Source organism: Anthonomus grandis, chromosome 3 (assembly GCF_022605725.1).
Source record: "Anthonomus grandis grandis chromosome 3, icAntGran1.3, whole genome shotgun sequence".
Lineage (NCBI taxonomy): Eukaryota > Metazoa > Arthropoda > Insecta > Coleoptera > Curculionidae > Anthonomus > Anthonomus grandis.
The window spans coordinates 27607085-27632253 of NC_065548.1; the positions used below are offsets into that span (position 1 = coordinate 27607085).

Below are 25169 nucleotides of genomic sequence, written 5' to 3' on the forward strand. Positions count from 1 at the left end.
CCAAAACTTACAAACCTTACAAAACTATCAAAATCCTTTAATAGAATCGCAACAACAAACAAATCCTCCGAAACGTAATGAAAATATTAACATCCGAAAGAAAATAAACATAATATCTGACATCCAATTAAAACCACCAGACATAATAAACAAACCCGGAACTTCACACTCGTCTACTCAGCATTCTACCGCTAACTTTACGACAAATGACGGAATTAAAATATACGATGAAATTATTAATAATAAAGTGAATCAAATTATCGTTATGCCTAATATTTACCCTCAGATACACATATCTCGTGATACTTATGAAAACCATAAAATAACAACAATAAAAATTCCTCCTACGGATAATGAAAAAATAATTTTTGATTTCTTAAAAGAAAATACTGACACGAAAAATGTATACTGCATTTATTTTCATACAGACCAATTATACATAGATTTTTGTAAAGTTTATCTTAAATATTTTTCTGAAAAAGGTCCCAAGATAATTAGATGTACAAAACGTGTTAATACCATTAAAAACTTAGAGGAACAAATCATGTTAATTAAAAACCATCATGAAGGTAAAACTAACCATCGCGGTATTAACGAAACCCTTGAATATCTTAAGAGGAACTATTATTGGAAAAATATGAAAACATCTGTAAGTACATATATTAATTCTTGTGAAATATGTCAACGCTCAAAATACGCCCGAAAAACACCGTACGTACCATTAATGCTGACGCAAACAGCTTCGCGACCATTTGAAATTGTACACATAGACACATTTACTTTTAATAATAAAAATTATCTAACTATTATAGATGCATTTACGAAATTTGCCCAAGCTTTATGTATAGATGGAAAATCAGCCATTCATATTGCTGATGCTTTAATAAAGTATTTTACATGCTTTGGCGTTCCACAACAAATAATATCCGATAATGGAACTGAATTTAATAATGACACAGTAAAGGAATTATTAAAATTACACAAAATAAATGTGCACTTCACAACACCAAATCATCATGAGTCTAACGGTATTGTAGAAAGACTTCACTCTACGATTATCGAACACTTAAGAATATTACTAGAACTTTTTCCTAATGAACAAAAAAATATAATGGACTATGCTATAATAGGATATAATAGTTCCATTCATAGTGCCACCAATTATACTCCATTTGAATTAACTTTTGGTCATTCCCTATCAAGAAACCCTAATGAAATATTTTTGCCCCATACTTTTTATAGTGATTACACAGAAACCCATAAAAACATAATGTCCCACGTTTATAACGAAGTTTCAGAAAAACTGCATTCCGAAAAAGAAAATATAATAGCTAAACATAATATATACGGTAATAATAACGAAATTTTTAAATTAGGACAAACAGTATTTAAAAAGAATCCCAAAGGTAGAAATAAAAAAGACAACAAATTTTTAGGTCCCTATAAAATTACTAGAATTTTAGATAAAAATTGTGTTGAAATATCTACTAATAATAAAAATGAAACGATTCATATAAAAGAACTTAAAAAGCCCCCTGTTGTTACAGATCAACCCTCTGCAGCATCGCAGCAGGAATAAAAACACCAATCATCCACAATCTAAATTCCAATCCTGGTATACTCCCTTTAAAATTGGGTAATGCTCAAAACAAAATAGACTCATGGACTTTTATACAAATACACGACATTAATAACATAACTAAACAATTTAAGTCATTACAAGTTTACTACACACTCATAAAAGAAGTAATTACGAATAATACTCACGAACATAACTTAGGAACAGAATTTTATAACACTTACCACATTGTAGAAATTCTTATAAATAAAATACAATCTCAAATTTTTCAAATAAATCCACATTTTAATAGAAAGTCAAAAAGAGGATTAATAGATGGTCTTGGATCAATTATAAAATCAATAACAGGCAATTTAGATCAAAATGACGCTGAACGTTTTAATCAAGCCATTGAAGCTCTAAGAAATAATCAACAAAATATCAAAACTCTTGTAAAAGATCAAATAACTCTTTTTGAAAAATCAATACTAAACTTTCAAAATACTACAAAAACATTAGAACGAAATCAAATAATATTAGGTGATCAAATAAAAGAATTACAACGTTTTATTTTAGAAACTCATAATGAAAACCTAATAACTTATCATTTTCTACATTCTCAAACCATTATATCTCAATTAATATCTTCTCTTCAAATAATATATGATATTCTAGAAAGAATTGAAGTAGGAATAACCTTCTCCAAAATAAATACCTTTCACAATGCAATTATTGATCCAAAAACATTACTGAATGAAATTAGAAGTGTAGAACAACATCTAGTCAATAAAAAATTCCCTTTTCCGAGCATTGTAGAGAATATTTTAATTTACGAAAAAATCATAGATATCAAAAGCTACACAAAAGAAAATCAAGTTACGTTTATTTTAGAAATTCCAATTGTCGAAGAGAATAAATACAATTATTATCACTTATATTCCCTTCCTACTCCTCTATCAAATACCTTTAAAACAATTATTCCGAGTTCCAAATACCTTCTTTTAAATGAGCAAAATTACGTACTTGTCAATGACGCTTGCAAAGAGGTCTACAACCAAGAATACTTATGCCTGGACCTCCATACAACAAAAAATGACAACCTAGCTCCATGCGAAGTAAAGCTGTTACAATATGATAAAAACACCTCCAGTTGCAGCCAGATTCCCATGAAGATTCAAGATATAGACATTCGCAGAATTGAACTAAATAAATACATTGTAGTAGTGCCAAGTGCAGTTGTTGCTATCCAGAATTGTGACGGAAATAAAGACAATATACCTTTAAATGGCACCTATCTAATCGAACTAAACAGTGATTGTGAAATCAATATTAAAAATACTATTTTACACCGCTTTAAATATGCAAAACCTAGTTTTAAAAACATAGAATTACCTAATTTAAGTTTTAATATTTCTGAAAATGCTGACTCTGAAATAAACTTTCAAGATTTAAAACTAGAAAATATAAATAGTAATGAAATAAAAACAGTTTTAAATACCCTTAAAATACAAAAGCAAAAACTTAATGAATTTTCGGAAATTCCAGCTGTACGAATAAATAGTGTTAGTTTTTATACTATATTACTTTATATTATTATAATAATTTTAGCAATTTATGTATTATATAAAACATGCTGGATGAAGAGAAAATTCTTGAAGACAACCCCGGAAGAAACGGTCCAGAACATTAAACTAACCGATTTTCCAGGAGAACTCTGACTACCCCATAGTTCTCCAACTCAGAGGGGAGGAGTTACGTGACCAGTAGCCCTTACCAAGCATGTTAACCGGACCTTAGCTAGTAACTTTTATGCTTATGTAGCCAACGCCTTTTTAAACTTATAAATATACCTTAAACTAATTTTGTAAACACTTCTCTTTCTTGTATCAACCTTTGTACATTAAAAAGTCGTCCTGTATATTAAAGTTGTTTTTTTAAAAGAAACCAGTCTTGATCAACCACAAAACTACCGACATATGTATAAAACAAAAAGTGGCAAAGACAGTATCATTATTCTTAGAATATAATTTTTTATCGAAATACGTAATAATAAACCAAGTCTACCATTTAGAATAAGAAAGTGTCACTTCTGGTTAAACTGGAAGTGACGAAAAATAACTGAATATGTCAAAAGATGTTCTTAAAATAATTCCATTGATCTACCAAATTTGATTTATTTATCTTAAAGGGTAAAATTCTTATGATGTGTTTCCTTTTTCATCACCCAGCATATTAATACATATGATAATGTTAATTTAACTTATTGGTGTTACATTTTGGATCAAAAATAAAAAGTAGAAATGGATATATCTTATTCTACTTGCAAAAATAACATCTTCAAAACAAAAAAAAACATTATTAACATTTAAATTCATAAAACCGCTTCTAAAAAATTTGGAATGACAACACCGCAAGCAAAAACTGATCTTATCTTGCAAAATATCATCTGGTCAAACGGCTTTGTCTACATTCGGCATTGTAAAGTTTTATGTTCTTGTGAACTGTTAAGATAGAAAAAACTTGTGCCGCAGCACGGGAAAAAGGAAATTAAAGCCGATCTTTAAATGAAGCATCACATCATGGGGGAAGCGCCTTCATAAATCATAGAAATAAACCTAAATAAAAACTTCTAAGGAAATCTATAATAATAATAATACAATATTAAATTTTCTACTAAAAACACTTTTTATTAGATAAGTACCTTCAGCCTAAAGAAGTACCCTTAACAACAAAAATACATAAAGAGTTCATAAACGGTAATAACAATAATTTAAAGGATTATACAGGGTGTTACGAAATTCGGTGCAATTATTTTAAGAGCGTGTTGTTGAAGTTAAAATAAGACTTTTTTTCCTATAAACATGTGTCCTAAAGTGCATCCCCTGCGAGCTACAGCCCGCGCAAATTGCTTGAAGAAAATTTGCATTTATTTAAATTTAAATATTGACTTGTTTATGTTTTTCTATTATTAGAACTTTAAAAGGAAAACTTCCTTTATATCGGTTCGGCATTAACGTTGCCTCTCTTACTAAACTACACCTGTAGCAGATGCAAAATACTTCTTGAAATTTTCTCTTACTTAAATTTAACAGCATAAATATTTGCTTTTAACGTTTTTTAGATTCGTTATCATAGAAATATCATTAAAATTTTTCCTTTTTGTAGTATGATTCATTTATATTTATTGTTATTTGTAAAAAAAATTTTGAGCTCTGGCAAATCAATAATTCAAAGGCAAATCTTGTGGCAGGTCCGGTCCTCAATACAGTGGCATTATATAAGTTTTGCAGGGAAAAATCTTCGTCGCCAGCTATTATGTAAGAGAAAGGATTACCATATTTTGTCAAGGGTTTATCTTGTTTGGTTAAGCTTTACTTATATTTACATTATTTAATACGTACCCATTATGTTTCTTCCATAGCCGCAGAAGTTTTTCTGGATATTTCAAATTATTTTTAAGATTTTCCTTCGCTCTTTTGCAAGCGCATAGATTTAGTGAATTAAATATGAAACTCTCCCTTTTTCAGCCTTACAAAAAAAAATTGACGAAGGTAAGAATATTTTTTCTTCTTCCTTTTTTTCATATTCGTGAAATACAGCTGCTCAAAGGCAATTAAAAACTTCTAATTTACCTCGTCGACGCGAACTAACACTGAAGTGTAAATGGCTAAGAAAATACCGCTTCAACTCGACTCGAAACGCGCAGCACCGTGTGCAATGGGAATTGTCCTTTTATTTATTTTATCAGATTTTTCATTATATACATCTTCTTGCTCTTAGAGTATACATACCGATAAGATTACAGTACACCGTGCTGAAAATTCAATGCTTAAAAATATATACTATGTTTAAGAACAGGCAGGAAAAGTTCAGGGGTTCTGTTGCTAGTAAGTATATAATTGATTCCAGGGTGATCAACATAATTTATGAAATTTTCAAGAAACATAAACCCTTTTTAACATACATGGAACAATTTGAGATAGAGTCCAAATTTTCATAATTTCAAGAGAGTACTGGCAGTCAACGCAAGCAAGTATAAAATTTAACTGTTATGGATTTTATTTAATAAATGATAACTGATGCATATCTAAATTTACTACCTCAATTCTCTACGCTTATAAGATATTTACAGCTAAATAAAAAGCAGATGTATAGTCGCGGCACCTTAGATGCGCATTTCATAACATCCCCTTTCTTTACAATTAAAATAAAAATTAATATTAATTTTCTGTCATTTATAACAAAATAACTACTCTCCAGATTTTGAATATATTACACTTGAAATTCCTATATTTAATACCACTACTATACAAACAAACTTGAAATACTATAAAACAAACTTGAATATAATAATAACAAACTAATAATAATAATAATAATAAACTAATAACAAACTTGAATATATAATATTATAGTATGGTTCCATCTCCAGGATAAGAATCTCTTCTAAAAATATGTTCATTCCTTTTTAGATAATAGGAAACTTTAGAGTAGGAAGCATACCTACTTAAATACATGTACTTACCTTTTTAACGTACGCATATTTACATATTGTTTTCAGCAATTTTATTAATTTTTATCAAACTATTTTATGGTGGACCTATTTTCTTAATATAATATTTTTATATTGAAAATGTAACAGAAATAACATATTCAAGAAATCAGAAGTATTAATTATTAGATTGATTATGTTATATACAAATTTATTTAGGTCTAAATTGAACAACAGGCTTGCAAATTCGTATAAAATATCTTGTTCTATAAAGTCCAATATCACTTTTATTTAGGCTTTTATTTGTAACTTTGGAAAAATCAATTTTTTTGTTAATAAAAACTTGTGTGGTGGTTGATGTGGATAAAGTTTAATGCTATTACAATTTCTGTGAATTATTTTGCCAGAATCATGAAATTTTATTAACTAGCTCCTGGGATTTTTGTTATCTTTTTTAATTACAACCGGCAAAGAAAAAAATTTAAGAAAATAATGAGTGTATCAGTTGCACGCTGTGTTTGCTTAATAAATAAAACACCCTACTTGTATATAATAAATTTAAAAGTGCTGCCTAGCGCTTTCGGTCGTAGGACATCATCAGGGCTTAAGACATTTTCAAAGCAACGACACTATCTAGAAAAACGGTACACCACATATTGCTTATGGTTTCTTAAGTGAGTACTTAAGAATCTTAGTACTTAGTTTCTTAGTACTTAGTACTTGGTTTCTTAGTACTGAGTTTTTTAAGTGCTCACTTACGTACGCTGAATTTGCTTAATAAATAAAACACACTACTTGTATTCAGCGTATATAATAAATTAAAAATTGCTGCCCAGCGCTTTCGGCCGTAGGCCATCATCAGGGCTTAAGACGTTTTCAAAGTAACGAGACTATTCTAGAAAAACGGTACACCACATATTGCTTATGGTTTCTTAAGTACAGTAACAGTACAATATATGGTGTACCGTTTTTCTAAAATAGTGTCGCTGCTTTGAAAATATCTTAAGCCCTGATAATGGCCGACGGCCGAAAGCACTAGGAAACAATTTATTATATACGCTGAATACCAGTAGTGTGTTTTATTTATTGTTGAATTTAGTTTAGGCTTAAGCATTTCCTCTGAAATTGGAAATATGGTTCTTAAATTTTTAATAAGTAAGAGTTCAGCTGGAGTTGGTTTATTATTTTCAACTGGTGTATTGCGTAATTCTAATAAGGCAAGGTATGGATCGATGTTCTCGTACTTGCGTTTTTTGATGGAAAATGGACTTTACTGTTTGTACTGCTTTTTTAACTTGCCCGTTTAATTGTGGATACTAAGGGCTACTATTTATATGTTCAAAATTCCAATCTCTAGCAAAATTTTTAAATGAAAGTGAGAAAAATTGTGGTCCACTTTCTGAGAAGACTAAATTAAAAAGTGAAAAAACATATTTAATTTCTAAAACTCTTTCCTTTTCTAAAGGGCACACCTTAAATGTGTTTTGAAAAATTATCTATTATTATTAGGTAAATTTGTTCATACAGTTCAAATAAATATATACCAATTTTTTGCCATGCTCTTATAGGAACGTTATGAGAAATTAAAGGTTCTTTTTGATAATCTTTTGAGTACATTATACATGTGCGACAATTTAGAATTAATGTTGCTTTACCTTTTGTTTTTTCTTTTCCTAAATGACTTTTATGTAGATTAGTTAGAAATGAGGGTTGTATTGATTTAGGAATTATTAGTTTTTTATTTTTTTACAATAAGTTATTGCGAAATGTTATCTTAAATCTATTTGAATAAAAACATTTAATAAATTTATTTAATAAAAATAAATAATAATAAATATTTAATAAAAATATTAATTTTTTGAATAAAATTATTATTTTTTTTTTAAGTATGGGTTTATTTTGGATGAATTATTGTAGCGTTTTATTTTTCTACTCCTTATGTTCACTAATGCTCCATTGACATTTCATTAATTTCAATAATAACATTAATAATTTCAGTCAACTTCTTTTATTCATATTTCTTTAAATTCACACTGCCAATGACTACTGTAACGCATCACTCTCCTGGTTTAATTATCCATGCTTTCTGTTGACGGTCCGTCACTTTTCTGATTGGTCTTAATTAATGTTTTCTCTAATTGGCTGATATTGACAGCTCAGGCGAGAGGTGGGGGTCGTTACTGATTTAGTCGGTACTGCATCCATTTTTCGAGGACTTGTTCCCGTGTCGCAGGTTTTTAATTTTCGAAGGCCAGTTTTTTATTTCCGAAGTTTGTGAAGCAGGAAGTGGCCAATATGGTTTGTAATTTATAGTCCTTAATCTTATTCCTTTACGAAACCGTTTAATTCATAATTCTGGTGCAGGATGCCCAAGATTTTGATGGATAGAGAATGAAACTTAGCAAGGGTTTTACTTTTCCGTTTTTCTCTTTATTCTTCTTCAATTGTCGATGGCTGCAGGCTTTTGATTTCCCCGGGAAATTGCTGAAAGCGGTGGAGCTAGAGCTAGAGTTAGAGCTAGTATTAGAGATTCCCAGTCCGGATAGCTGAGCTACAAATAGCATAAATTCACAGCCGCGGTTTTGAAAGCTAGCCGTTTATTTCTTGAAGGAATATACAGGCCAGTTTATTCTATTTATTTAAATATTATTATTCACAGATTTGTCTCACTTATCTAAATTTTTATTAATATACCTTTTATTTCAATTTAACGTTACAAATAGTTAATCAATATCATAATTTAATACGTCGATTTCTTATCTATAATTTTAGTTATTTTTTGTTGAGTATTTTTCGGTACCTTTTTTGGTAGTTAAGTAGATATAACTCGGTTAAGGCTGATATGCCTTAGGTAAAAAGGTTCATGAACTTTCCCCTGCATGCTACAAATATACAAAAAACTTTAATAATTGCAATTTATTTTTCAAGTGCTGAAATCTACCTAGTAGCGAAATCATAATTTAAATGTTACTTTTGTCAAACTTATTTTAATCATATCAACATTATTCATATTTTAATTCATAATAAATTATTAACTTTAACAGATTAGAACATGAGGTGTATATATATCTTCGATGTAAATATAATTTTGTTGTATTGTTAAGATATTTTTTTGCCTCTTTAAATCTACTTTATCCAGGGTCATTTAATTATTAATTGAAACCTATATAACAAATCTTTTTCTTAGTTTTCTTTCATTTATAAAAAAAAACTAAGTGGCGCCCTCTTATTTAATAGTTTTAATCAAGTTTAGATTCTTTAATAGCCAGTCATAAGTGAACCTTCGAACAATCCCAAGCCTCCAATAATTCTGAGCTACCGTCTGCAAACTCTTGGCAAAATAGTAACACTGTAAAGTTAACGCCACATTATTTGGCCAGCCCTTTTTAATGTAGCTTATGAGTTGCGTAAGTATTGGATCATTTTGTATTTCAGTTTTTAATTCTTGGATTCTTCTTTTTCCTCAAATACAATGGACTAGCGTCGTATTTCGACGGCCGCCCAATATTGTTGTTTATGGACCTACAGTTTAACGTGGGTTCCGAACCACAATGTTTTGTTTTCATAAGACAAACACAAACAACCATGCCCATGCCAGGATTCGAACCCGAGACCACACGATTGCATCGTGAACGCTTTGCCCACGGTGCTACCGGGGTCGGCTAATTCTTGGATTCATTTATCTACAATTGGAAGGCTAGATTGTGTCTCAATATTTTGATTAAGTTTATCTGTATTTTCGTTTTTCTTATTGCTATTTAAGTTAAAGTCGTATCCCCTGGAAAATGCATCTGCTACGGGCAATATGTACCTAGCTTATAAATTAAATTTATGTTATAATCTTGAATTTGTAATAACATACGCTGTAATGTCTGGGGGTAACTTATGTTAAGGGTTTGTTAATGATTAAAATTAAGGGTTTATGGTCCATTTCAACCGTAATGTTTCTACAATAAATGTACTGATGTGTACATTTATGGTAGAATCGCGGCACCTTAGCTCAGATACGCATATCATGACATTAACTACTAGAATTTTCGATAATATATTCTAAATAACCTAAATGGAATCCTCCAACGATATGAACTAATAAAAATTAGACACTATAGGAGAAAATAATAAACTAAACGTAAGCAGAATCATACATAAACTTTACTAATCTATAAAAACTACAAGAGTAATGCTATCCTCTCAAGTTTGATCGTTGACGAATCAACACCGCCAGGGTCAAAGATGGGGCCACTTGAGTCGTGATAAGGCGCTAGCCAGAAGTTGTTTACAATTTTCATTTTCGTTGTCGGATGCAGCTAGATCAGGGATACCACGTCATTGCTTCTCGTGACCACATAATATTCTATAGCTTTGGTAACGTCCTCCGAGGATTATATGGCCAGTGCAATTAAATATTTCAACCATTTTATCAGACTAATAGTGTAGGAGAATTTTAGGGATCTAATTGATTCCCACAAACTGTCATACTTGTTGAAATACTCGTAACTTAAAGTTCCTTCCTTGTTCTAAATGCATCTTTGTAGGAACACCAAATGGGTATATCCACTTCTGGAGCAGAACTTTAGCTATTCTGGTTGCTTCTTGGTTTACAATAGGATAAACCTCGGGCTACTTACTAAATTAATTAGAAGTAGTAACTCATAGCAACATGAGCATATTGATTCCCCACCCTGCTCGTAGGAAAAGGTTCAAACGATGCCCCAACATTGCATTATTTTCCCTCTTGGTACTATTAAACCAGTAAAACTCTTTTCTTTACAAGGTCTTAATAACTCCAAGATATCCTCCGCCAACACCGCAATGGATCCATTTCGAAGAAGGACTGTCAGATATATCTGAATATATCAATGAATTCCATTAAACCCATAAGCTTTTAGTTCTGGAGTTTTGTCAGAAAAATCTAACGATTTAAAATTTCTCATGACATAAATTCATAAATCAGGCCAAATACTGAGTCATCATACTGATTCTGGATTATATTAACAGCTTCCTATTTTCAGGTTTACTGTAAATGCCAGAACGATGACAAAGAAATATCTGTGATTTTTGTTTGAATTCTGGATACAGCATAGGAATTTTGATAATTTTCATTTTTCCTATGTGCTATTGTAAAATAATACTCTTGTAGCCATCGAAGTTATCTTACTATTTGTCCTTCAGAGTTTTTGAACTGAAACAGCTATTTTAGAGAAGCACGATCAATGCTAAGAATGAATAGTCATACAATAGTTTTTTTCCGGCATTATACATTTTACTGAAATAATTTATCACTGGCTTTATATTTTCGTGCAAGGACGACACCAATTTCAACATTGCTCGCATTTATATCAAAAATAGTAATTGGTGCAGGCATTGGATACGTTGAAATTAAAGACGTGTACAGAGCTCTTTTTACACTTAAAACGCTTCTTTATAGTCTGCTGACCAGCTGAACAAAATTTTGTCTTTTGTGCGCCTATGTAGAGATTTTGCAAGGTTAGCAAAGTTTCTTACCAATCTTCTGTAATTTTAGTCTTTTCTTACATGGCGGACATATCCAACTTAAAAAAAGACAACATGTTTTAGGGCTAAGTTTCAGAGCTTCAGAGCTTAACAAATATCTCGAAATATTAAGCATAATGAGGTCATCCAGATAAACTAAGCATGACTCACATTTTCATTCCACATAATATAGTTTCCATAAGCCTTTTAAAGCTGGCTGGACCATTACAGAGCCCAAGAGGCATAGTGTAAACTACCAGTGAGTCAAGCGTCGTTTTTTCGCGCCCATGGATAAGTCCCTGCATTCACATGGTATTTGATATATACAGTGGTCCACTAGGCTTTCTGGTTTAGTCTTTAACACTAAGCCTAATATGGTTATATTCGATTTAAAGGCAGTTTTCGCGTTGAACTTCTTAGTGATTTTCCTGATTTTCCCCTGATGTACAAGATCGGTAAAAATCCTAAAGATTTCTCTGGCTCCTTTGGTTTTCTTCTTTTTGTTATCGCTGCTTTTTTTATTCTTCTTTTGATCGACTTTAGTTGGTACCCATTTTGTTGAAGATGATTGGTGATATTTTTGTGTTGCAAATTATGGCTGCTCTTTTATATAGTGACTTGATGATTCCTACCTTTGTTGACGCCAAATGAGTTGAGTTATAGTGCAAGTACTGGCCAGTATTTGTGGGTTTGCATTAGGCTGAAGTTTTACGTCGCCTGTTACCGTTTCTCAAAAGAACGTCTAAAAAGGGATGGGGTTGACTCAGCTTCCAACTGCATCGTAAACTTGATTGTCTCATATTGTTGAGATGTTCCACAAAGTCCGTTAGCTCTGCGTCGCTTTTGCCCAGATGATCTATGTATTATCTACATATTGAAGCCACATCTTGGGTTTCACATGTGCTGTTCTTTTCTTATAGCGTACTCTTCAAACAACTCCATGTAAATATTGGCTACGACTGGAAATAGTGGAAATTTAATTGGAAGTCCTTCGTCTTTCGGGTAGTAGTTCGACGAAGTGGGTTGAGTTTTGGATGAACGATTACGTGTTCCCTTGCAGTAGTCTAATGAGATTCAACAAAAACCTAGAAAAGTCGGATGTTTGCGAATCCCTGGAGCTGGTAATAGGTCATAACGGCATCTGCTCCTTATGTATAGATATTTATAGGTGTGAAGTAAGTGTGAGTTATAAATATCCATGTCTATAATAACTGTTGCGTTGCACTTGTCCACCGAAAGGATCTTGATCTCGGTGTCCCTTTTTAGGTCTCTGAGTAAGAATGAGTGAAAATTTCTTGAAGTAACGTACATCGCGCAAAATCAAGGCACCTTCAGCCCTGCCAGTGTCGAAATTCCCAACATCTGGAAACTTCTACTATGAGGACTGTACAAGATATAATGAATTTCACAAATAACTAAAATTTCCACATGACTACGCATATGATTAGTCAGTAAAATAGTAGTTGCTATTAGTTAACACATGATAACAGTTGCAGATACTTACCAACCGAAACGGCGTGTTAAATTTAAAAATAAAGGCATTGCAAGTTGGAAGATTTAGTTATTATAACCGTACCAATGTCTACCACCTTAAACACTACATAATCTCTTGTCCTTGTGTATGTCTCGTTCTTTTTGCTCCTTTTTAAGATCAACTTTTAAGTTCAGTAAGTCTTTTTTCATGGTCTTAATAATATGCTCTGGTTTTCTGTCTTGCTCTTCATTTTTGTGTTTTTTTAGGTCATCTTTCATGATCTTAATTAGGTCTTCATTTTCTTCTGGTCGGATTTAACTTTATTAGATCTTCCTAATTGTTATCTTGTTCTTTTTGCTGTTTTTGAAACTATTTACGGTCTTGTTCTTTTTTCTATTCATGGTCTCGTTCTTCTTTTTCTTTTCTCTATTTATGGTTTCATTTTTCTTGTCCTTCTCTTTATTTACGGCCTCGTCCCCCTTGGCATTCTCTCTGTCTATAATGCCGTATCTCTTATTCTTCTTTCTGCTCATCTAACTTCTTTAATAGCAGCTTCAATAATTTTTCGGTCTCCACCTTGGCCTGACTTCTGGCTAAAGCATTTACTCAATTAAACTTCTAGATATCTTTTTGTTCTGACACGAATTTCAACGTAACTCAGAAATACACTCCTTGGAGAAAAAGTAAATTGCTTTGCCCACATTCCGGAGGAAGCTTTGGCGCACTATTATTTCGCGAGATGAATAATTTATTTTTTGTGTGGCTATTAGGCTGTAGTCAGAATGCGTTGATGCTACCTCATTTATGCTTTGTTGAAAAAGCAAATTAGGATGTTCAAATGTGATAGTCTTGTAGCCTGGATGTAAGACAATAATCGTAAAAATTGGACAAAGGCTCTTCTAAAATAATTTAAAGTACCAAAAACCGTAGTTTCCACACAAGCATAAAACAAACACCTTATGAAGCTATGTTTGGAACTTGACAGAAAAGTAGATTCTTACATTCGAGCTTGGACACTGGTATAGTAATCAAACTACGACCGAAGAAGATTTCAACATAAAAAAAGAGTCCCTATAAGCCTATTTTGTAACTGAATCTGATCTGGAAAAAAAAACAAAAAAACGAAACCTATTTCAATATTGAAGAGGCACTAGAAAACGATGAAATTGAAAATGAAAATATATCAACTGATTTATGAAAATTTGAGGCAGTGGCCGATTTCGGCTATTTCGAATAACATGAACACTCTTTTTATTTGTACAACGTCAAATTACAAAATTCTTACCTGATTCGCATTGACTCTCGTTTAATTTTTTCCAAGGTAAGCAACAAAACTGATATTAAAATATCTCGAGACGCGGTCCCTTTTAAAGACCATGGAAATTCGGAAATGCTTAGAAGTTTTTACATTGTTTTTGATACTAATAATTTTAAGAGAGTACAGGGTGTCCCATTTGGGTACTTTTGCAGGATATCTCCGTTATTTTTAGGTATAGAGAGTTGCGGCTTTCGCGACACTGTGCTACTTTTCCATAAAACTTAAGATGCCGTCAATAAAATTTTCATAGCTCTTTTATTTCATAAGATACGGGGCATTTTTGTAAACTTTGCATTCTGGGACCTCCATCATATCTCCGTTATCTTCAAAGTGTACCAAAAAAAATAGTATACCAAATTTTTGAAGGAAATCTTACAGCACGTAGGTGCCTAGACATACTTGAGGAAGTTATTCGAGAACTTCTGGAAAATATCCCTCTAGCCCAATATAACCCTGTCTACCTACAATAAGATGGATGTCAAGTCATAACTCTGGGCTAGTAAGGGCATTTCTTGAAAATAACTTTGCTCAAAGATGGATAGGTACCAACGGACCTGTTAGATAGCCTCCGCGGTCTCGCGATCTACATTTTACATTTTGTATGGGGGTATATATAGGATCAGGTGTATAGAAGACAATGCAATAATCTAATAGAACTTCAAGACGCAATTCATTTAGCATTTCAAAATTTGAGAAGGAGACAAATTATTATTTTGAATGCTATTCAAAGGGTTACAAGTACCACAAAAACTACTCTGGTTTCCTTTACCAAAAGAAGGAAACTAGAGCCCATTAGAAACATAAAATTTTATGGAGTAAATCTGCGACTTGAAGACAAGGTCAAATATCTAGGTATAACCCTGGATAAAAAACTCAGCTTCAAGAAGCATGTAATCCAGGCTACAAATAAAGCCACGAAAACTCTTATGTACTGTAAGAGAATAAATGAAAATACTGAAAATACTGTAAGAGTAGATCATGGGGACTGTCACCAAAAATGGTACATTGGATGTACACGACAATGGTTAGACCCATCATTACATACGCAGCACCTATATGGTGGCATGCGGCAGAAAAGAGGACTGTAATACAGATACTCAACAAAACACAACGAATAGCATGTCTGGGCATAACAGGAGCGATGTCAACAACGCCGATTGCTGCCCTAGAGAACCTGATAGGACTAAGCCCGCTACACTTAGTAGTACAGGCTGAAGCTATATCGGGGGCGAAAAGACTGCTGTCAAATGGCGTAACAATCCTATCGAAAGATGGGCACATTGCCTTATTTGACAAGATACAGGACCTTGGGCGCCTGGCCCTAAGAACAGACAGAACCAAGGTCACATACCTAGACAAAGCTTTTGTCACCAAAGAGAAAAGGGGATCACTGGACGCAGAAGCGGACAGGCTCAGGCAAAGAGGTTACTCAGTATGGCACACGGCAACCAAACGATCCAAGATCGGGGTAGCTGTGGGCATGGTGGAGGACGAACAACAGGGCAGACAACGCATGCTAAACCTGAGCCTGGAAACAACAAATTTACAGGCAAGCATAATAGGAATAGAAACCTGTGTCCAACTAATGAGAGAAGGGCTGCCAAGAGGCAAAACCTTCGCAATTTTCACAGGAGACCAGGCTGCAACACTTGCACTACAACAGTTCGAGACTAAGTCAAGGACTGTGCAAAGCTGCTGGGAGGATCTCAGGAACCTCGCCGAAGCGCAAAATAGGCCAGAGATAATCCTAGCAGGGAATATGGGCAACAATAAGGCTGTAAGAAGGGCTATCCAACTTGCAACTCAGGGAGCCAGCAACAGCCTGGTAGACTCTGAACCAATATGTTGTGTCAACGATAAGACCTGGAAGAGGGAAATCGGCAACTAGCTAACAAACCAGAACAAATCTTACTGGGAACAGCTGCCAAAGATGGAACAATCCAAACAACTTATAGACAGCCCACCCTTGAAGAAGGGTGAGAACATACTGGGCCTCTCCAGACAACAACTGCGAAGGGTTGCGGGGCTATTTACAGGCCATGCACCTAGCAGGAAACACCTGCATACGCTAGGGAAATCAGTTACCTCGCTGTGTAGGGGATGCAATGAGGAGAACGAAACAACTCTTCACATACTGTGCTTCTGTGAAGCATTTAATCAAACCAGGGCAACATTCCTGGGGGAAGAGAAACCGTCACCAGAGGGTATAAGAAATCTACCACTGGGCACAATCCTGGACTTCCTTGAAGCTACAGAATTAAATCTGTGGGACTAAACATATGGGATACAATAGGACTGCTTCTTAGCAGACCGCAGTGTAGGGAGCCACAAGGCACCACCCAGCGGTGGAGTTTTAGTGGGTACAGGACGAAACAGACTCGACACTGAGTTCCACACACTACTGGGGGCGGCGCCGCGTAACCAGTGTTCATAAAGAATTTCTCCACTGACCCCAAAAAAAAAAAAAGAAAAAAAAAAAAAGATTACAAAGATGGGCCAATTTTGTATCAGAAAAGATGGTGGTTATCTTGAACATCTCTTGTAAAAATATTGTTTTGTTACCATGTTGTTCTGTTATATGGCTGTTTTCTTATAGTGTTTATTAAATTTATATATTTGTTTTTATGTTCTTTTATTACAAAAAAAATAATAGCGATGCAATTCCTCATTCGTCGTTATTAATTTATAACTTTTTATTTGTTCATTATTGTTATTCATGGCCTACTATTAAATTATGCATTTAATTTAGAAAATTGTTGGTTATTTGCGTATTTTTGAAAATAAGTGCTGTTATGTATTTTTGAAAAGGTACAAAAAGGCCAATTTTATGAACTATAAATATACAAGGTGTTTCGTTTAAAAAAACATAAGTTTGGGTTATAACTCAATAACTATTAATCAAAAAAAAAATTACACCATTAGATTCTACGGAAAAAATCTATAAGAATGAGTTTTTACTTTTACAAAAACTTAAAAAATAATGGTGGTACGAGGGGGGTCGCAAAATGCAAAAATTTCAAAAATGCCCTGTATCTTGTAAAATAAAAGGGCTATGAAAATTTTGTTGATGGCATCTTTAGTTTTACGAAAAAGTAGCACAGTGTCGTGAAAGCCGCATTCTCGATTTAAAATAACGGAGATATCCTGCAAAAGTACCCAAACTGGGACACCCTGCACATACTGATATTTAAAGGAAGCTAGAAAACGAAATATAAAAAATGTAATCGTTCAGGATTTTGCAATAGAATAACCTAAATTATACTTCAATAATAACCTAAATAGGCCTTTAAACAAGATGAACTGCTAAAAACTAGACACCATAGGTGAAAATGTTAAACCTTAGTAGAACACTAAATAAATTTTCATAACAATATTTTCGAATACTAATAATGGAAAATGTCAATTATAGTGACCTCGGATCAATTTCGTTTTGACAAGAGTTGATAAGAGTGATAATATTTGCCTTAATGTGCAAATTGTCCGACGCGCGTACCCTGCTCGAGACGTGTTGAAAATTGTTCATTTATTATGAAAACTAGGGAATTTAACATAGAAAAATTAATTACTGAGGTTCAATTGAGGCCAGCGATTTGGGATTTGCGTGATGATAATTATTCAAACAGAATTAAAAAAAAAACAGGCATGGGGAGAAGTTACTACAGAATTTCTAAGCGCAGCTGCTTCTGTTGAGGAAAAAAAAATATAAGTATGTACATATTATATGCTATATATTATATGTATATTATATATTATATGCTATTATATTGATTCGTTATCAAAAGCTTTTCTTCCACTGATATGCTATCTCTCATAATGGTATTAGCTTTTGTACATGGCTCTTGGATCAATAAAAGTAACTCCTGGTATGATTCCTTTGACATTCTGGTGAAATTTAAAAAATTTTCTGGATCTTCACAAATCTCCTTATAGATGGTATTGAAATATCCCTTCTCGTTTCTTTCCATAACTATGGGATGTATCCATAGCTTACGTTTCGTTCTATTTTTTTTTTGGTTTTTTGCGTAATGCCAGTGCCGATGCCGCCAACAAAAATAAAAAATCATCTTCACTGTCGGAGTCCATTTTGCTCACGATAAATAAAAAACTGTGAACTGTACGCAAAGCTTGGCAACATCAAGCAACATTTTACCCTAGGTCTCTAGAGACCGCTAACAAACTCGATATGTCAAAGTCAAAGGGAAGCTATACAAACAATAATAAAAAATAAATATTGACGTCAATTTTTCGATATTTCTTAAAGTTTAGAAGCATTATATTTCTCTGTATTAGTTTTTTTGAGCCACATAAAAATACAGGGAAGATTAAATTACTAAAAAAGCGAATAAATTTCTAAAAAAATACAGTGAAGAACGTAAAGGTGAGGTTGTATGATAATTATTTTTAATTCATTTTTGATTAGTTTGTGTTTATTTCTGTGAAATGAAATATGAGCGAGATTTCCACCAGTAACTTTTTTTTTCGTATTTCCTCTTGAGCAAATGTTTGCCCTTTATAAACGTTTTTAGAGCGAAATTAATTTGGATTTCGTGACGATCTAGATTTGATCCTAAAAATGTATGAGGTGGGACTTAGATTCAAAACGTTTTGAGACAAATGGGTGTTATCATGGTTTACGCGAGTCTTCAAAACGAATTTAATACCCATAAAAATGTAGCTAATGTTTAGACTCTGACAGCTGTTAGACATGGCGTTATTCGAGCACAAGCATATGATGACGTAATACTTAAGATATCGTAAGACAACCGAGTAAGGCGCTTACTCGCTAAAATATGGCTCTATACAGAGTATTTTACCAAATCAACATATTTACAATATCCCATTGTCGGGTACCTTTTATTTTACTTATTTTACCACATTATTTATTTTTGCTATTTCTTTTTATTGTTTTTTGTGAAGCAACGAAAAAGACTATAGAAATGTTGAACAGCACAGAAGTTTTGTCAAAAACTTCACAGAACACAAATATATGGAGAAGTGGTGGTTGCATACAAACTGATATAAATTCTTCTGACAAATTAGCTGGCGTCCTCTCGCTTGGCAACGGAAACTGTTGTAACTATCTTGACAGTTTGACGTGCCTAATTAGACCAATCAAAATGGTGAAAGGCGCGACCAAATTAAGGCAGGAATTCAAATTTCATTTAATCTGACAATCTTATCATTTAATCGTAATATCTAAAGCAAACGCTTACTCAAAAAGGTTACTCATAGAGAAAAGGGCCTTTTTGATTAGGTGTTAGCATCAGATATTGATCTGAATAAAAATAAAACTTTTCAGCTTTATTGTACATATCTAAATGAGTTAATTTACGCAGTATAATCACGACAGAGAACTAACAATACTGTACGAAATATAACCAATTGGACAAAGGGAAATAAAGCAATGTTTGCTTTAATACATTTATTATTTAATTTTCCTAAAAAAAATACTTAAAATGATATACATAATTTACAATAATTTATTATAATGGACGTTATATAAATTAGAATTAATCTAAAAATATTTAAAAGAATTTTGTTAGCACTGAACTGAAAAATTTGTGTGCTATTTTCTGATCAGACATCTAAAGGCATTATTATTAGGTTAATAATATCCTCATTTTATTAACACATAGATTCAATAGAGGATAAATTATCCTTATTTAATATGTACTTGTATCTGTTTCCTAAAGAAAAATTAAACAGATTTTTAAAATTATTTAAATTATAATTTAAATATTAATTTTTAAAATTAATTAAAAATTGTATAGCAGAGTATTATTGAAAAAAACAATATATCCATCTACAAAACAAAATAAACTCTTTATACTAAAAAGTTCTCTCCTTGAATTAAGTTTTTATTAATATTAGAGTTCCAAGATATGTTGTTAGTATTATAAATAACCAACAAATATATACTATGTAAGTGATTTATACTAAAAAGTTGTTTTCATTTTCCAACATATATTACTTACATAGTATATATTTGTTGGTCTCTTATAACACTGACAACATATCTTAGAACTATAATATTAACAAAAACTAAATTCAAGAACAGATGTTTACATAAAATAAAAAGAAACTGTTAAAAAAACACAAGTTGTAAGAAAAACATTAATTCTGATCCATCCGGGTGCTCAAGTCTCTTAGTCTCTATACCTATGTCTCGTCTCAGTGCACACAGGAAGTGGCATGATACAAGCATAAAATAAAATAAAAAAATAGGCAGTGCAAACCTTATAAATGATTTTACTAAATGATTCATGTGAAAAAAAGACAAAATCAATGTTTAAATAAATATGTATTGTAGTGTAAAGCCAGCAGTATTAGCATTATTAAAATTTGTAGAGAGAACTGATCAGAAGAAATTCTATAGCTCAAAGTCTTAATAAAATTTTCATTGCATATCACTCTCCATGTTTTTCTTGTAATGGGAACTGAAGAAAATTAAAAAAATCTTTTATTACTATGTTTCTCAGAACCATTTAAAATATACATACGCTTACATCAAGGAAAATTTTAAATCAATTTTTAGTTGTTGTAATTTAATTACAAAAACAATAATTTAATTAATAATTAGAGGCCAGACATTTGGTAATATGTATTTATAATAATCAAGTTAAAAATTAAATACTTGAAAAGTGTAACTTCTTCAGTGAAATCACTGAATTTGATTTTATTAACGACTAAAGATTAACAATACAAAAACATAATAGTAATAAATAAAATCAGATTTTCTTACCAGAAACCTTGAATTGCTTGCCGTAAATCAATTAAAACATTACTCCCAATATTGAAAGAGAACTTTTTACACAAAAAGTCATGAATTTAAAATAACATCCTTAAAACAAATACCAAACTCAACCCACGCTTGCATTCTTTGAAATGAAAAACAAACTCAAATGATATGACAATGACAAATGATGTTCTATCAGTCAATGTCAACAACTGTCTGCTCCCTGTCAATTTTGCCAAGCAAGATGGCCGACATACCATTCCGATTTTCACCATACAAGCTTCATACATGTGTGTTACTTAATAAAGCTAACCTCAATATTAGTGAAGCTGCCTTAATGGGCATGAAAAGTTTTCTTTTTAGTCATATTTTCTTTTTTCCAACATTTATTAGTTTTTTGGATTTTCCTACTTTATATTTTAATTATATTTTCACTTTATCTGACATTATCTTTTTATCAAAATTTCGAAATTATAAAAAAAAAGTTTTCTTATTTATCTTATTACCTTCAGAAGGGATCTATGTAAATGTAAAGATCCAATAATAGATGGGATGGCGACACAGTCACGTTGGTCTAAGTCTAAGTGAACCCGAGAATTTTGCCAAAGGCGTGTGCCAACAGTCACTGTCTGCCTGCTTTGCATCATCCGCCCGGAAAACTCAAGCTTTGAGCTAATATCTATTAATGTTTTTGTACAGGTGTACTTCGAAAGAAAGAAAATGTGCTATATTATGTAAGAATAATCTTGTGTACAAGCATCCTACAAGCTAAAAAAAAACAAAACAAAAATACAATTTCAAAAATTGACAAAACAATGAACAAAATTAAACACAAGAAGACAAAACTTTTTGAACATACTTGAATTAAAGATAACTAAATAAAACAATCAATTACTAAATAAAAATAAACTTGTTGACAAAACTAGAGAAGAAAAAAGGAAAAAAAACTTTCCAACATGTCCAAGGTTAAAACCTATCATTAAAAAAGTCATCCAGGTTATAATATGCCTTAGCCAATAAAAGCGTCTTTAATTCTCTTTTAAATTTCTTAACATCCGATATATGTCTAACACATAGAGGAACATGATTGTAAATTTTTTTACTTATGTAAATTAAAGAGTTTTTGGTAAGGGAAGACGTAGGAATAGGTAGGGGAACATCATTTACACGACGAGTCAAATGGCCAGTGTCAGAGGGTAGTTTGGGAATTTTGTAAATAAGAGCAGCTGTTTCTAAGATAAAAAGTAAAAAAAGAGTTAGGATTTTTTCAGAAATGAAGAGGGGTTTGCAAGAATCTCTTAACTTAGCAGAACATAGGTATCTAACTGCTTTTTTTTGAACAACAAAGACAATGTTAAGTAGCCCCTTATTGGTTAAACCCCAAAAGGCAAGCCATACCGAATATGAGATTCAATAAGTGAAAAGTACACTGAACGTGCAACCATCCTCCCAGCTCTTGTTTTGCCATTCTTACTGCAAAACATCCAGAAGATAATTTCCCAGCTAAATGTAAAATATGATCTTCAAACCGAAGGCGACCATCAATAGTAATTCTTAGGAACTTGCAGCACTTTATTCTGCAAGAGGGAATTTTCGTCAAACATCAGACCCTAAACATCGCACTTAAACCCCATAATAGACGTCTTTCTTACATTAAACACAACCCTGTTGGGAGCACACCACCCTGATAAAATCTGAAGGTCTTCAAGGATACAAGTCTTAATATAATCAGAATTTTTATGGCTCCATAGTATGGTGGTATCATCAGCAAACTGAACCACCTTGCCCTGCAGTTTCATTGAACTCAAGTCATCCACATACAGTAAAAATAACAGTGGTCCCATTACTGAACCCTGGGGAACGCCGCATTTTAGGAATCTAGAAGCAGACAAACGCCCAGACACTGTAACCTTCTGAGTATGATTTGATAGATAGGACTCAAGCCATCGTAACGCTACGCTCCTAAAACCATATTTATCGAGCTTAGATAACAGTATTTCATGATCCACACAGTCAAATGCTTTGGATAGATCACGAAACATTGCCGCCGATGACTCTCCAGAATTCAAGGACACATAGACGCTCTCCAAAAAGCTAAAAACAGCATCATGAGTCCCTTTACCGGCTTGAAATCCAAACTGATTTGCAGACAAAATGCCATTATGATGTAAAAAGGACAAAATTCTGCTTTTTGCAAGTTTTTCAACTATCTTAGAGAGGGAGACAAAATAGAAATGGGACGGAAATTACAAGGCTGATCCAAATCTCCACCCTTATGAAGAGGGATAACCACTGTCTCTTTTAAACATGAAGGAAAAATGCCAATATGTAAAGAATTGTTTATGGCAAAAACTAAAGCATTTAAGGCTGAATCAGGCAAAAAGAGTAACAACCTCGAAGATATCCCATCAGCTCCAGATGATTTATGGTTTTTTAGGCGTTTGATTTAATTTTTTACTTCGGTAAGATCAACAGGATGAAATAAAAATAAATGCTCAACCGACACTTGTTGAAGATAGTATAATGCTTCAATGTTACTACGAATGCCCTTGAGCAAGATATTAGGTATATCACAATAATAGTCGTTAAAAATATCAGGTCTTAACTCCGGTTCAGATACTTTTATATGGCAATGTCTAAAATCATTAATAATCGACCAACACTCTCTTTTCCTATTTGATGATATATTTAAGCGATCCCTATAATAATTAGATTTTGCTGCTTTAATTGTCTTTCTGTACAGACTACGGTATTTCTGATGATATACAAGGATATTTTCAATTGTGGTTTATTTGCACAATTTAGTCAAAAAATGGACGTTTTTAGCTAAAATTCTAAGGCCTCTTGTAACCCATGGTTTTCGTTTCTTAGTTTTAAGCCTCATTTTAGGAAAGCACTGATTGATCTTATCACACAGAACTTGAAAAAATAAAGTAAGTGGGTCAGAAGCCGTTTCAAGTGCATTCCAATTTACCGAAGCTGTAGCAGCAGAAAAAGTATTGAAATTTCTCCTGCTGAAAATTCTTCCCATATAATGAGATAAAGATAATACAGTATTATATGGCATTTTAGCAAGAATAGCTTCATGGTCGGAAATACCAGATGGGAATACTGTGCATAAAACGTCATCAAAATTTGTACAGAAATAGTCAATTGTAGTTGCAGATGAAGAAGTTATTCGTGTGGGAGATAGAACGTGCATTTTCAAGTCGTAAGAATTTAAAATACTTAAAGGAGAAGTACGTGGCAAGGTTTCATCAGTGTAGTTGATATTAAAGTCACCAGCCAATATAACCTTAGAGTGTAGGGACAACTGGGATAAAAGAGAATCAAGTTTGTCCAGAAACATAGCAATATCTCCTGTAGGTGGCCTATAAACACAAAGAATATATAAATTAAAACGCTTACAAAAAGAAAAAGAGAATTCAAAAACATTCTCTAACAGAAGATTATCATACTTATTAATATTACAAAAAATCGTTTCAATTGTTTGCCTAGCCAAGATCATGGTTCCTCTATGTTGACGATAAAAATTTGATATAGGAACATAATCAGATATTAAAACACATTCACTAGGCCTCAACCAGTGCTCAGTCAGAAGTACAATATCAGGAAAATTACATGTGTCCAGCAAAAGATGAAGCTCATCCATCTTGTTTCTTAGTATATTAAGAATAAAGATACTTACGCTTTTCGAAGAGCTAATTTCAATCTTACTAGTAGAATATCAACATGAATGAGATTCAACCTTCAATCTTCGTGGACATGCCTAAAAAAAAGAAGAATTTAATTCACGATTAGTAATCAGTTCAGACTCATTAATTTGATGATTCAAAGACAATTTATTCGATGAAATATTAATTTTAAAATATTTAAAAATATGTGCATGTAATAATGATGCCAAGTCTGAACCAAAGTTACTGGGGTGATTAGACTCTAAAATCCCATATAGATTAATATTATTTGCATGAAAAGTACGATAAAGGGCCTTATTACTATTATAGATAACAATATGGTTTAAATAAGTATAAGGGCTTGTCATCACTAAAGTGTTTGTATCAACATGATTTTGAATTAAATTTTTTAAAACATCAGATG

General features: G+C 32.4%; 2 protein-coding genes across 5 annotated transcripts in view; both read left to right on the forward strand.

Moving 5' to 3' along the window:
• The window catches only part of LOC126734272 (pyrokinin-1 receptor-like), a 534619-nt gene that overhangs the window by 483284 nt on the left and 26166 nt on the right, over positions 1 to 25169 (forward strand). The window lies entirely within an intron of this gene.
• LOC126734274 (39S ribosomal protein L46, mitochondrial) overlaps positions 1 to 25169 on the forward strand; it is a 245198-nt gene that overhangs the window by 119633 nt on the left and 100396 nt on the right. The window lies entirely within an intron of this gene.